The sequence below is a fragment of the Rhineura floridana genome, chromosome 8, assembly GCF_030035675.1.
Source record: "Rhineura floridana isolate rRhiFlo1 chromosome 8, rRhiFlo1.hap2, whole genome shotgun sequence".
Lineage (NCBI taxonomy): Eukaryota > Metazoa > Chordata > Lepidosauria > Squamata > Rhineuridae > Rhineura > Rhineura floridana.
In genome coordinates, this window is record NC_084487.1 from 78862414 (window position 1) to 78877537 (window position 15124).

A 15124-nucleotide genomic window follows, 5' to 3' on the forward strand; every position below is an offset into this window, starting at 1 on the left:
GAGGTGATAAATGCCTCCTTGAGAGAGGGAGTAGTCCCTGGTAGTCTCAAGGAGGCAGTAGTGAGACCTCTGTTAAAGAAACCTTCTTTGGACCCAGATGTTCTTAACAACTATAGACCGGTGGCGAATGTCCCTTTCTTGGGCAAGGTTCTGGAGCGGGTGGTCGCCGGCCAGCTCCAGGCGCTCTTGGATGAAACCGATTATCTGGATCCGTTTCAATCCGGTTTTAGGTCCGGTTTTGGCACTGAAACAGCCTTGGTCGCCCTGTATGATGACCTTTGTGGGAGAGGGACAGAGGGAGTGTGACTCTGTTGATTCTCCTTGATCTCTCAGCGGCGTTTGATACCATCGACCATGGTATCCTTCTGGGGAGACTTGCGGAGTTGGGAGTTGGGGGCACTGCTTGGCAGTGGTTCTGCTCCTACTTAGCAGATCGTCGCCAGAAGATAGTGCTTGGGGAACATTCCTCGACACCCTGGACTCTCCATTGTGGAGTCCCTCAGGGGTCGGTTTTGTCCCCCATGCTTTTTAACATCTACATGCAGCCTCTGGGTGCGGTCAACAGGAGGTTTGGAGTGCGTTGCCATCAGTACGCTGATGACATGCAGCTCTATTTCTCCTTTTCACCTTCTTCAGGTGAGGCTGCTGATGTGCTAAACCGCTGCCTGACCGCGATAATGGACTGGATGAGAGCTAATAAACTGAAACTCAATCCAGACAAGACTGAAACACTGTTGGTGAGCTCTTTCCCTGCCCGGATGGTGGATGTTCATCCTGTTCTAGATGGGGTTACACTCCCCTTGAAAGAACAGGTTCGTAGTTTGGGGGTCCTTTTTGACCCTTCCTTGTCGCTTGAGGCTCAAGTGGCCTCAGTGGCTCGGAATGCATTTTACCATCTTCGTTTAGTAGCCCAACTATGCCCCTATCTGGACAGCGACGATCTCGCTTCAGTTGTTCACGCCCTGGTAACTTCTAGACTGGATTACTGTAATGCACTCTACGTAGGGCTGCCCTTGAAGACAGTTCGGAAACTTCAGCTGGTGCAAAACGCGGCAGCCAGGCTATTGACGAGGACCAATCGGTCTGCGCATATAACACCTGTCCTGGCCCGTTTGCACTGGCTACCTATTTGTTTCCGAGCCAGATTCAAGGTGCTGGTTTTGACCTATAAAGCCTTACACGGTGTGGGACCACAGTACCTTGTGGAACGCCTCTCCTGCTAAGAACCTACCCGTTCACTTCGTTCAGTATCTAAGGCCCTCCTCCGGGTACCATCTCACCAGGATGCCCGGGGGATTGTTACCAGATCTAGGGCCTTTTCTGTAGTGGCCCCCGAATTGTGGAACAGCTTACCTGAAGAGATACACCTGGCGCCTACGGTGCTTTCTTTTAGGCGACAGGTTAAGACCTGGCTGTACTCCCAGGCTTTTTAATGTTTTTACTGTTAATGTTTATGTCTACGCTTTATTTTAATATTGTTGTTGATATATGTGATTGATTTTATTATAATATTGTATTTTTAATCTGTTTTGTACACCGCCCAGAGAGCTACTAGCTATGGGCGGTCTAAAAATGAAACAAATAAATAAAAATAAAATAAATTCTCGGAAACAGTCCCTTTTCCTTGTTTCAGGGCCCCCAACTGCCTTGCCACTGTTTCAGCTCTTTGCGGATCCTGAAACATCTCAGTCATTTCTTGTATGAATCCTCTATATCTTCCTAGAAGGGCGTCCTTTCTCACTAGATACGGAGTCACCCATTTGGCAGCCTCTCCTTCCAAAAGGCTGATCACAAATGCCACTTTGGCCCCATCACCAGGAAATTCTGCATTCCTGACGTCCAGGTACAATTCACATTGAGCCACAAAGGTAGACAAGTGATCACTCTGCCCTCCATACTTTGGTGGTAATCCGATAGGAAACTTCACAGCCGCTGCCGGGGGAGCTGTTCGCATCCGATCGATCGTGACCTTCAGGGCCTGATTGTCAGTCTTCAATGCCTTGACTGCCACCAACAGAGTTTGAACATCTGATTGTAAGTCTGCCACGTTAGTCCTCAGGAGCCTCACTTCCTCTGCCTCAGAAGTGGGGTTTGTTCCCCCCGTTGCTCCCTTCTCCATCTCGTCACTGTCGAATGGTGAGAGCGTTGAGGGTGAAATAGGTGGTTCTGTCACGCTGTCGTGTTCAGGTTGGGACTCAAGAATCAGGTCACTTGGTGAAAGCAAATCAGTTTTTATTAAAGTAATTTCCAGACATAGACTCCTCCGTCGCATGAACAACTTCTGCAAACAAGAACCTGCAACATGGAAGAAAGGTGACAGAACAGGGGCGCTCTCCTCCCCCCACTCTTTATAAAGGGGTTTTTCTGGCGCGAATTCTCTCACTTCGTCTCAAAGCGCCCTGTTCTAAACCCCTCCTTTCTCTTTCCCTTGTTACTTTGAGATGCCTCCTGGAACGAGGCGAGGGTGGGGGCATGGCCTTCTCTTCTTCTAAAGTATCTGCTTCTAGGATGGGGGGAAGAGGGAGGGGAAGGTTTAAACTGTCAGGCAGGTTTTTCTCCGCTTGAGGGGGAATTGGAACCCTTCCTTTTTCCGTCTCTAACTGCTCTGGGCTGGAGAGAGGGGAGGGTGTGGGAAACTTCTGGGAGCCGTCTGTTTCCCTGGTTACCAGGCTCTCAAGGTCTCTGTCGGCAGATATCTCTATCTCTGTCCTCTGTCTCTCCTGCAACTCTGGGAAACTAACATCTCCCCCCTCCTCCTCATGCTCTGAACTCCCAGGGTCCCAATCCTGCATCCGGACAATCTCTCGTTTAAGTCCTCACCAGAGTTGGCTGTGGATACCATGTCCAAGTGCCTGGACTCCGTAATTGAATGGATGGGAATAGGCTGAAGCTGAACCCCGACAAGACTGAGGTGTTACTCGTGGGGGACAAGAGAAGGTTGGGAGATATAGACCTGGTGTTTAATGGGGTAAAATTGCCCCTAAAAGACCAGGTCCGCAGCCTTGGGATCATTCTTGACTCCCAGCTGTCCATGGGGGCTCAGGTTTCAGCAGTGAGCCGGGCGGCTTGGTATCAACTTCATCTGATACAGAGGCTGCAACCCTACCTTCCTGCCCATCTTCTCCTACGGGTGACACATGCCCTGGTCTCCTCTCGCCTAGACTACTGTAATGCGCTCTACGTGGGGTTGCCCTTGAAAACGGTCTGGAAATTACAGCTGATACAGAATGCGGCAGCACGTTTGATTAAGAACAGCCGTTGCTGTGATCATATCACTCCGGTGTTAGTAGATCTACACTGGCTACCAGTTGTTTACCGGGCCCAATTCAAGGTGTTGGTGCTGACCTTTAAAGCCCTATACGGTTTCGGCCCAGTTTATCTAAAGGAGCGCCTCCAGCATCACCAATTATGCCACCTGACAAGATCAGCCACACAAGACCTTCTCTTGGTCCCACCAGTTAAAACAGCTAGACTGGTGCGGACCAGAGAGAGGGCATTTTCGATTGTGGCCCCCGCCCTCTGGAATTCCCTTCCTTTCGATCTTCGTCATGCCCCCTCCCTGATAGGTTTCCGCCGGGCCTTGAAGACCTGGCTGTTCAGGCTGGCCTATGGGATTTCTGAGATGGGTTAGCTTTTAATGCTATTTAGTTTAAGTATTGAATGTGGTTTTCTGGTTTTATATTGTATTTTATTGTGTCAATGTACATCACCTAGAGTGACCGTTAATTCGGCCAGATAGGCGACTCATAAATAAAATTTTATTATTATTATTATTACTGTATGGCCTTTACAAAGGACATTCACTTCTGTCAGAGAGAGAAAAATCATTTAGTCTCTATACAAATGTATAGTACATAGTACAAAGTAACAAAGTAACAATTTTCATTAAAGAAATCTCAGCCAGAGGCCTGAAATTAGATTCTTGAATGTTTGTACGAACAAAACCTGGCTTGCCCAAACGTTTATGAAAATCAAAGATAAAAGGCTGCAAACAAGAATAAATTAGAATGTTATTAAGAACTCATAAAGGTGTTCATTAATCTGTCTCGCTCTTAGTCACCTAACTATATTTAGCAATACACTCGCATTTCTTACTAAGGAAAATGAAATGGCTTGTCTGACAATGTTCAAAGTAACTTGCTGTTTTTCCTTGTCAGTTCCCCAAAGTTCTTACTTTTTCTCAAGCAAACTCTTCTTTGATTCTCTTCTCAGTGTCATAGGCATTACTAGTTCTTTAACTGTTGTTGAATGATCATGGAATTATTTCCAGAGGACTAGCAGTGTTAGTCTCTTGCAGCGAAAAACAACAGAAGCATCTTATGGTACCTGATGGACTAATACATTTATTATGGCAAAAGCTTTCATGGACTGCAGTTCTCTTCATCAGATGCTTGGAATGTTATCCTGAATTATAGGTCTATATACATTATGGTGTGGGTGAGGATACAGTGAGATCAGAGGAAAATGAAACAGAAAAGTACAGACAAAAGCAGAATAGACCCATTAAAATTATAGACCTAAATTAGTCATGTCCATATTTTCAATGGGTCTTCTCTGAGTAGAACTAACACTGGATACTACCCAAAACAAATACCTCATTAACAAAAGCAATTCATAAAACAGTTGTTAATAATACCAGAGACTGGAAATAATTCGTTACAAAAAAACAGATTACTTGTAATTTATTACTTTTTTGAGGAATGAGTAGGTAATTTCTTTACATTTTGATTGTAATAGAATGAAGAGTAATTTTATTACTTTTGAGGAGTAATTGTAATGTTTCCAGCATTACTTTGGGGCATTACTGGGGGGGAGCAGGGGAAGTCTCCTGCTCCTCTGATTCATGAATGAAAATCATGTGCCTCAAACTGGGCGTCTGCATAGAATCATTTTCCTTGTGCCGTGTGGGTGTTTAGGAGGTGATGAGCGAGGAGGTGCAAAGTGAGATGGGGGTGGAGTAGAGAAAACAATTGTTTAAAAATGGATGGGAGTGGAGGGAGAAAGGAGCCAGAGGACAAGAACATGGATGGAGGAAGAGAAGGAGGGATCAGTGGAATGGAGATAAAGAGCTGTGGAGGTGAGAGATGGTGTGTGTGTGTGAATACTGTGTTTGCACTTGGTGTGCAAAGCGGCCTCCGCTCTCCTCCCTGGCAACTTTGCTGCATTTGCAATATTTTAACTTTTTTTGCACCCTAGGGGAAAATGTTTGCTTGGGCAGGTGTGCCTTAGTTGGTGACAGGGCAGGGTCCAGGAGGTGGATGAGTGAGAGAGATGATGCTTGCTGGCTGAGATTGTGTGGGGGGGTTGCATTTGGTTTGATGTGCAAAGTTCTGAGCAATGACCTCTGCTTCCCTCTCTGCTTTCCTTCCCAGCAGAGAGACCACCACTATCTGATGGATAATTTTTTTTTATTCTACTACCTCTCTGTGTTTATTTTTAATGTTGTTTTAGGCTACTTAGGTGTGCAGCAACCAAGGTCAGTACCTTGTAGGCACTCTAGTTTGTTTTGTTTTAACTTAACTATAATTGTAGTGATTACTTTTGAGTAACGGTAAAGTCATCAATTCCTTTCAGAACAATTGTAATTGTAATGGTAATTTATTCCTTTTTGGGGCCATGTAACAGTAATTGTAATTTATACCTTTTTAAAAGTAATCTTCCAAGTAAGCTCTGAATAATACATATATCCTTGCCTTGGTAATCAATTAACACATATTATGTGCTAAAATCGTTCACCTCAGTTCAGTCTACAAGTGATAGGACTGAACCTCTTGATGTATACTGTGATTTCACGTTGCAGTTTTACAATGTAGACATTAGATCCAGATTTCCATACTGTTGCCTATGTATGTGGTATGCATGCCTAAGTACAAAAAGTAAAAAGAATCAGCCCTTGGTTTCACACATGCATGTTTATGAAATGCAGCATGAAAGACTGCAAACACCACCTAATTAGTTCTTATTCCAATGAAATAGGTAGATTTTGTAACTCCATTCCTTTTTACACATGAGGATGGTAGACAAGAATGGTGTTTTGCCAAAGACCACACACTGTCAATGGGAGAGCCAGGATGAAAACTTGATCATTCTTTGATCCCAGAACAATCCACTAGAGACAGTCTGCCTGTCTACAGCACTTATCTGGCATTTTGTGAAACTTCCAGATTTTGCTTCACGGATCTATGACTTTGAAAAGTTATATTCTGCAAATAGTTGTGATACTGTTCCAGGAAGAAATTAGGTCTCGCCATATCTGCCAACACATACACACTTTTTAATGGCAAAGAGAGAAAGAGAGAGAACCCAATCTATGGGAGGGGGGAGAGACCTTCTGATGTATGTGCAGGAATTTAAAGAAATTATATTTATATATAGTGTCAAGTATAGAAACACACACACATACACTCCTTTGCCATCACTCAGAACAGCAAAACAAAAAAATAAATAAAAAGCTACACTATGTCTCATGCTGAGTTAATGAAACCTCTTTTCTCCATTGAAGAAATGTCATTTGTTGTTCTATTATGCATTAACATTTACTTTATCTATATGTAAGTTTATATGGTTCCAAAGCATCCATAAGAGTTCGTGAAAGTTTTCCTAACTCTCTGCAAGGCTGTGCAATGGCCAGTACATGAAACACATATCCTACACAAACCCTGAGATGGAAAGTGAAACTACTAGCATCATCTGGCGAAGCAAAAGGTGTCCAAAATAGGCAATTGGGACAGCACAAGTTGTTTCTATGTGCCAGCACTTGAACTCCTTGCCATGTTCCATGAACCTCTGTCCTCTGTGGTAGAGCATGCAAAAGGTCACAGGTTCAATCCCTCGATGGCATCAGATAGTGCTGGGAAAGACATCTGCCTAAAATACTTCTTAGGAAAGGGCCATAGCTCAGTGGTAGAGCATTTGGTTTGCATGCAAAAGGTCCTGGGTTCAATCCCTGCATCTCCAGGTAGGCTTGGGAGAGAACCTTGTATGAAAACCTGAAAAGCAGCTCCGGTCAATGTAGACAATACTGAGCCAGAGGGAGCAATGGTCTGACTCAGTCTAAGGCAGATTCCTATGTTCCTAATGCTAGAGAACTCTACCAAGTAGACTTCCCATGCATCCTTATACTTAACTTTTCCCTAGCACTGGTGCTGCTCAAAGCTGTGGAATACGCAACAAAATAAGAGCCCTTGTATAGATCTGTATCATGGCATTTGCTTTTATAATGTTCAGAATGCTTCAGAAAAAGAAGTCAGTTGGGTGAACCTTTGAGTTGAACCATGGAGGGAAATGCTATAAAAATGGTTTATATTTACATGCAAAATGGGCCACTGTTTTTACCAGGACAAAACTGGAAAGTGGGAATCCTAATGAGAGACTTCACTCATGATAATGTGAGGGCTTCATCAGCTATTCCTGGTAAGCTCTAGTATGTATCATAGGAAATAATGTTTCTTTTTTAAACTTCATCCCCATGGTGTATAACTGTTCATGATGGAGATATCCACCTATCATTTTAGCATTCCAGTTATCTTTTATGAAGTGTTTATGCTGGAAGTATGCCCATCAACATCATAAATAAACAAACTTGGGTATTTAATGAGTGAGAAGTAGTATTTTGACAGCAGGATGGTGTGATGTTTCGGTAGCTGAAATGTCATACTTGTGGACTGAGAGAATAAAAAAATCCTTGAAAACAGCAGGAAAATAAGTGAAATCGTATACATGCCTACTCAGAAGTAAGTTCCATTGAGTTCAGTTGTACTTTATCCCATGGAAGTGTGTGTAGGATTACTGCCTAAATGCCCTCTCTGAGAATAGGATTTGAATAATTCTTTGAAAGGGGAGATTTTAGACCTTTGACTGATGGAGGGCATTTTATTTTAATGTAATTCCAACTGATATGTATTACAAGGACAGATAGAAATATACCTCTCACAATGGGTTGTTCCCTTTCCAAAAATGGCAGGCTCCAGGCATTTGGAAGCCAAGCCTGCCATTCTAAATCCTGCCTGAAATCTTTTGTGTGCTTGTAAAACAATATATAGATTTTGTTGAGTGCCACATCCAGACATTCAGAGAAAGGTCTTTCTCACCATTTGTCTCAGAGGGAGGCAACAGCCTTTGCTGGCACATGGAGAACATTCAGAAGCATGCAGCAAGTCATTCTTTCTCCCCATCTTCCAAAGTGCTCTCTCTCTCTCTCTCTCTCTCTCTCTCTCTCTCTCTCTCTCTCTCTCTCTCACACACACACACACACACACACACACACACACAGCTGACTTTTCAGAAAGGTTTTAACTTTATGAGATTCTGAATCAAAAACTGATGTGACCTACATAAAAGAAATGCTCTGATTTCCTAATTAAAGCAAGCTGTAGCTGCACGCTCAGCTAACAGCCACCAAAGAAATTATACAATAAATCTTCTGACTGTCCTCCAGGAACGTGGAAAGAAGGTGGTGATCAGGAGGACAGCAGCAGCGAGCAAGAATGGGAATAAGCCATGCTATTCACACTCATTGCAGAGGGTCTAAGTTTTCTTCCAAACACACAAGCAAAATGTCTGCAATGACTGTATGCTTTGCAAGGGGGAGTTCAATCAGCTCAAATGTTTTAACAGCTGGAGTTTAAAACTATATATATATATATATATATATACACACACACACATAGAGCTTAAGGATCTGATTTTTTTTCTGAAAGGGTGGGCTCAATGCATGCCAAGAAGCTAGCAGGGAATATTTATTCTGAGAAACACAGGGATGTTTCTCCCTCTCATAAACTGATCAGTTCTTTTTAGGAAAAGAATAATATATGTATATACTCTGTGTGTGTGTGAGAGAGAGAGAGAGAGAGAGAGCTTGCCAGTACAGAGTACTGGCATAACATTTTTGGCTGCCATTGGCAACTATTTTGTACTGGCATCCATAGCACTTTTTATCAAGGCATGAGTACTGGCACCTCCGTTTAGGGAAGGAGGTGGAATTGATTACATTATATCAACATTAAGAAAAAGAACAGAGAGATGCTTCATGTTATGACTTGATTTTGATCATGTCCCTGAGAAGCTGAGGCCTTCATTTATCATTTCTGACTATACACTGGGTAGGGATGATACAGTGGAGGGTAGAATGTCAGAAATCAGTGTCCATAAGGGCTGCAGCAATATGAAATCCTATTGTTAACAAAGAAGTACAATTGCAATACCACACCGTCAAAGTTTATCCAAAGTGAGCCAAAAAATGTGGAAGGAAAAAAAGTTTCATTTCTCCTTTCATTTTTATTTTAAAAGTTCCATTTGTTTTGTTTCCTATTCATTTGAATTGCATTCAATTTGGTTTTCCCTCCTATTATTTCAGTGGAAAACCCTGGCAGCCTTCTGTTTCCTGTAACTTCTGTGTTTTCCATCCAAAGGACATGATTTTTTCAGACATTCTATCCCCTTCTCTCCCCCAAAAAACTACAGATAGAATGTAGGAGCCTAATCAGAGGCCATAAAAAACATGCATCTTATAAGCTTCCTACGGCTTTTATTTGAAGAGCCAGATACTACTGTCTTGCTTGTAAGTGTGATGGTTTATATCTAAATGGAATGTTCTTTTTCACAGGAAGAAGTGGAGCCCACTGGCTTGAAAACATGAGTACCCTAAGTGCAGGTAATATGTGGAGAGGGCTTGTGAACTGCACTATGCCACCTCATATTGTTCCCATAATTAGGGTGCAAATATTCTCTTTCTATGTCATAGTGCTAGAATGTAATAATTGCCATTCTGGATCATATTATAGGCCCATCTCTTTGGACTCTGGTAACACAAATGCCAATGAAGTTGACAAGCAGGGCATTATGGGCATAGCCATCTCTTGTTTTATTCCAGCATCTTGTATTCAGAGATGTCTCCTAAAGATGAGGTTCTAGCTTAGCTACTATAGTCAAGACAAAATGTTGCAAATATCTTCAGATGTGTATTGGAGGGGGGATGCAGTGGAATGAAGTGCTGTTACTTTTTTTTGCAGGTGGCCCCCTTCGCAGTGTCCCTCTGTCTGTCTCTACAGCCAATCAAGCTGCCGCAATTCCCAAGCACTGAGCACGCTTTCTTTTAAAAGCTATGCCCTTTCCTCTTGCCTTAGGAGAGATGGGGAGAATCCAGCAAGGTTAGCAGCCACTACAGCCAATTAGCAGTCAGTATAAATCTGCTTGCATACTAATTGGCTCCCACCATCTGTTGTTGTGGGAAGGAGAGAAACGTGAGGAGGGAGAATGTCAGCAGGGGTTAAGGGATGGAAGTTTACAAAGAAGATGAGGGAGAGCCCAGCCCAATTTAAGAGAGGGTTTGCATTAGAATCTTACTAAAACAAAGGACTTTCAAACAGTCCCACACAGACTCATAGCAGCCAAAGCGGAGGGTGGGTGAAGAGAGCCACACTGGGGGGGGGCATAGGGCTAAGAGTGAAGCAAAGCAGAGAAGGGAACAAAGGAAGGAGGGTAGGAAGAAGGAAGGCTTGCTTGTAAAGCATTTTTTCCTTCTGTGCTTTTTGCAGATTGTCTGTGAGAAAGTGGATGGTGCGGGGTGGGGCAGGCAAAGGGCTAAGAAGAGTGGGGGTATTTTACAGACATCACTGTGTGAGAGAGAACTTCGCTCTACAAAAAGCAGGTTTCTTCCCCTTGTAAAATACAGGCAACCTCACTTTTTGCCGCTCTTCTTAGCCCTTTGCTCTTTCTGTCTTCTCCAGTACTCCATGAGGCTCTCTTGCCCTCCCCCCCGCACACACTTTCTCACAGACAATCTGCAAAAAGCACAACTGAGGGGAAAAGAACCACTTTACAAGCAATTCCCCTTGTATTTTATAGACAGCCTTCCTTCTTCCTTCATTTTGCTCCCTTCTTTGTGAGGAAATACCACTTCACATCACCCTCCACTCACTCTTCTTAGCCCTTTGCTCTTTCTGTCTCTCCCTTGTGTGCCCTCTGTGTTGGCTGCAGTGAATCTGTGCAAGGAGAAGGAATCACTTGTTAAGCAATGCCCCTTATATTTGGCAGGTGTTGTGTGTAAGAGAAAAGTCCTTCTCTCAGCTGATATGCAAAATGAAGGGGGAAGAAACCTTTTTTTCAGATCAGCTGTGATAGAGGCCTCTCTTGCATGCAGCAATACCTGTAAACAGAAAGCTTCTTTGTCCCCACCCACCCCCGGGGAGGGGAGAAAGAACCACTTTGCTAGCCCTATGTTTGGGCTTTGGGAAGGGCCAAGGACAGGGCTAGCAACGCCACTTGTGCAGCGATTTCCAAGCACCTGATTGCCAGCAGGCTGTTGTGGTTTGGGAACCTCCTGCAAGGGGTTTTAATAGGTGGGTTGGACAGCTCACCTATCAATCATTTAACACCATAATGATGCCATGTGATTGACAGTTGGGTGGCACCACCCATCAAATTTGGCCTGTGAGGCTGATCCTGATGGTTCTAAATATGATTCTAAATATGCCAGTACACCACTGAATACCTTTCAAAAATGCTTTCAAAGTTAGTGCTCACTCCAACTTCCCATGGCAATAAATTCCATAATTTAATGGTGCTCTAATAATTGCTTCCTTTTTCCCCTGAACCCACAGTCAACCAGGCAGCCAATACACTACTTTCTCTCTGTTCTCTCTTTCTGCTCATATTTTTGTACATCTCTGTCATCCCTAATCTCAATCATTTTTTATTGACGCTAAATAGCCCCAACTGCTTATGGTGTTGCTCATAAGCCCAGATGAGAGGGAGCCATAGGCCAGCAAGCAGTAAGACTGGGAGGGATAATTATACTTGAGGAGGTGGAGTGCTGGGAAGGAGGAGAATTAAGTCTGGGGAGGTGTGGCTGGGTGATGGTGGCCCGAGGAGAAATTCAGGGTTAATGCCACAGGTGTAAAGAAGAAGCTACATCCCAAGCCTCTGCTCCTTCTAGTTTTTCCTGCCTGCAATGTCATCCATACTGTGATGTATTTATTGTATATATATATAAGCCTGTTGGACTTTTCCATTACAGCGATAGAGATGCCAGCAGATCCAGCAGCACTGAGCAAAAGGGAGAACTTTTGGATTTACTCTCTGGACACATTGGCACCACATGGCCTGAACCTGGAGGACAGTACCAGCATCACTTAGCTTCTGCAAATGAAGCCCCTCTGAGCATTCCATCCTCAAAGCTCTATAACTGCCACCTTGGTAACAGCATTTGTATGTTAGCAGCTGATATATATATATATATATCCTACCATAGAACTCAAGATGGCATGCATTAGATTCCTAGGTGGTCTCCCATCCAGACATCAATTCGATGAAGATCTGCTTCGTTTCAGCAAGGTATCTTGGAAAAGTTACTTTTTTGAACTACAACTCCCATAAGCCCCAGCCAGCATGGCCACTGGATTGGGCTGATGGGAGTTGTACTTCAAAAAAATAACTTTTCCAAGCGCTGGGTATCTGGATGCATTGTGTGTGTCCAGGCATCTTCCTTTCAGACCCACATTCTATCAATGTATCATATGTTTCCATAGTGGTATTATTATACACTTTAAAATGTTCCATAAGTTTTCTAAGTGATGTTTCCACTAGGATTTCTACTATGACCCACCCAAGCTGATGTTTTTGGCAAGCTTACGGCAGGGTTCCCAAGGAATACTTCCTGAGTGGCTCCAGCCAATTTCCACCTAAGCATGTAGCACTTTCCACTTCCTTGGGGACAAGTAACCAGAAGGGTAGGCAAGTTAGTCTGTTGTAGCAAAATCAACCAAGAGTCTTGTGACATCTTAAAGACTCACAAAGTTATGATAGTATAAGCAACCATGGACTACGGTCCAATCCATCAGATGCATGAAGTGTTATCCAGAGTTGCAATTACATATACACATGGTTTGACGGAGACTGTGTACAGCAACAGCAGTGCATGTGGGCACGGCAGCACTGCTCTCCCGGCATCAGCAGCACTACCGCTCACCAGGATGGATGTGGGGCAGGGTGAGGTGGCAGCAAGGTCAGGCAAGCTCTGGCTTGGTGGCACTAGCATGACCAACATTGGGAGGGCTGTACTGGCATCTCACCTCCTCACATATTAGGTCAAAGGGGAATGAAATGCAGAAGTAGAGACAGGGATAGTTATGTAATTAACAGTGGTCACTCACAACAAAATGGGCCAAGGATTTTGAATAGGAATTAGAAATAGATAAATGGAAGTAGATTTGGCAGAATGTACCTCACAGATTAATTTCTGTAGCTCTAAAGGGAAATCATTTCAAGATTAGATGCCAGTGGTATCTTACAACATATAGGTTATCAAAATATATCAGCCTATGCTAGATAAATGCTAGAGATGTTCAGGTGTCAAAGCACATTGCATATATTTGGGAGCTGTCCAAAATTACAGGTATATTGGGATAATATTCTAAAATATGTACATGAAATAACAGGATACAGACTAACATGAAATCCTTATGAAATCTTGCTGAACTATATTAAATATATAGTATTAGATAACAGATTTAGAAATAGTCATGACAATCTGCAAAAATAGAAATCACAAAAATCTGGAAACAGCCCACTATACCTGTAGTTTTGAATTGGTTTAACAGAATATGCCACATAGTTAATCTAATCGAACTTACTTATTATTTAAGGGAGAAAAACAGACAAACAAACAAATTCATACAAAATTGGTCAATATTTATATTAACATGCAATCAAGGTTATCATAAGTACCCGTACAAATTATTTTCATTAATTTAACAAATACTCCATACATACGTTTATATAAACATGATATTTCTCTTTTTTAAAACCAATGTAATTTGATGACTTTTTTCTTTTTTCCCCTCTTTGTTATATATATATATATATATATATGAAAATTTATCACGATGTGGTGCGAATTTCTCCTAATAAACTCATGTTTGTGTGAAATATTGCCTAATATACTCATGTCTGCAAAGCAATTTTTCTTTACAATCCATTTTTGTAACGTTATTTTTACTAATGTATGCATTTTTATGCTCATTTTACTCCAGTATATGTATTTTTATACACATTATTCGACTGGAGAGCTGCACTAAAAATTCAGAGAACTATGAATTTCCAAGGATGGCTGTTTTGGTTCACATCTTAATCTTTTTTTTCCTTTTTTTTTTTAGAGTGTGGATTTGGTAGCTTTGCCTTCAAAGGCAACACTATATCTAATATCTCTCCCATCTGTATGCTTGACACAAAAGAAAAAAAATGGACACAAATACCCCCACCTCCACCCAAAACACAGGTTTACATGTGTAACTCAGGATAACATTTCATGCATCTGATGAAGTGGACTGTAGATCGTGAAAGATTATGCCATTATAAATGTGTTAGTCTTTAAGGTGCCACAAGACTTTCTCTCTCTCCTTTGCCATTTAGTAGGTGAATTATCTTTGTACACTAAATAAGGGTGAATAAATAAATAGCTCCTTCCCAATCCATCTTGGGTCTGTTTCAGCATTTTTGTTATTTACTAATATTCAGTGTGTGCTCTATTTATGCTGCTATCCCCTTTTCTTTCTCAAATGTTCTCTCAGAAATATGGCATTTCTCCCAAAAACTTGAGACATGCCTGTAACAACTTAATTTAAAGTAAGATTTATTGGTTGGGTGATGAGCTTAAGTGTAATTTTGCCTTTGACACAATCAGATGTTGCAACTGCATGTTACTGTGTGGTCTTTAGTTTGAAAAGTATTCAAATCCTGAGTTCTGGAAAACAGTTGTCCCGCTATTTTTGGAACAGTCAACAGCCTACCTCATGAAGAAAAATGCAAAATATGTAAACTGTTTTGCATTTGCAACTCCAAACTTGTCCCTTAGCTACTGCAGTCACTGACACAAAACATTGACACAAAGCAGTTGAGTACTTATTCTTGAAAGGATAAGTCAAATCCTATTTTGGCTTGTTTTATTCTCAATCTGGACCGTTTCCCAAGACAAAATTTGCCTCTTTTGCTGTTGAGGAGTGCTTCTGGACTCTTGGTATCCTAAGCAAGTCCATTCACATAACCATTTCTGGATATTATGCACTTTTGTGATTCCCCCCCCCATCAGATTCTAGTTGTACTGGTAAACTGAGAGAATAACCTTATA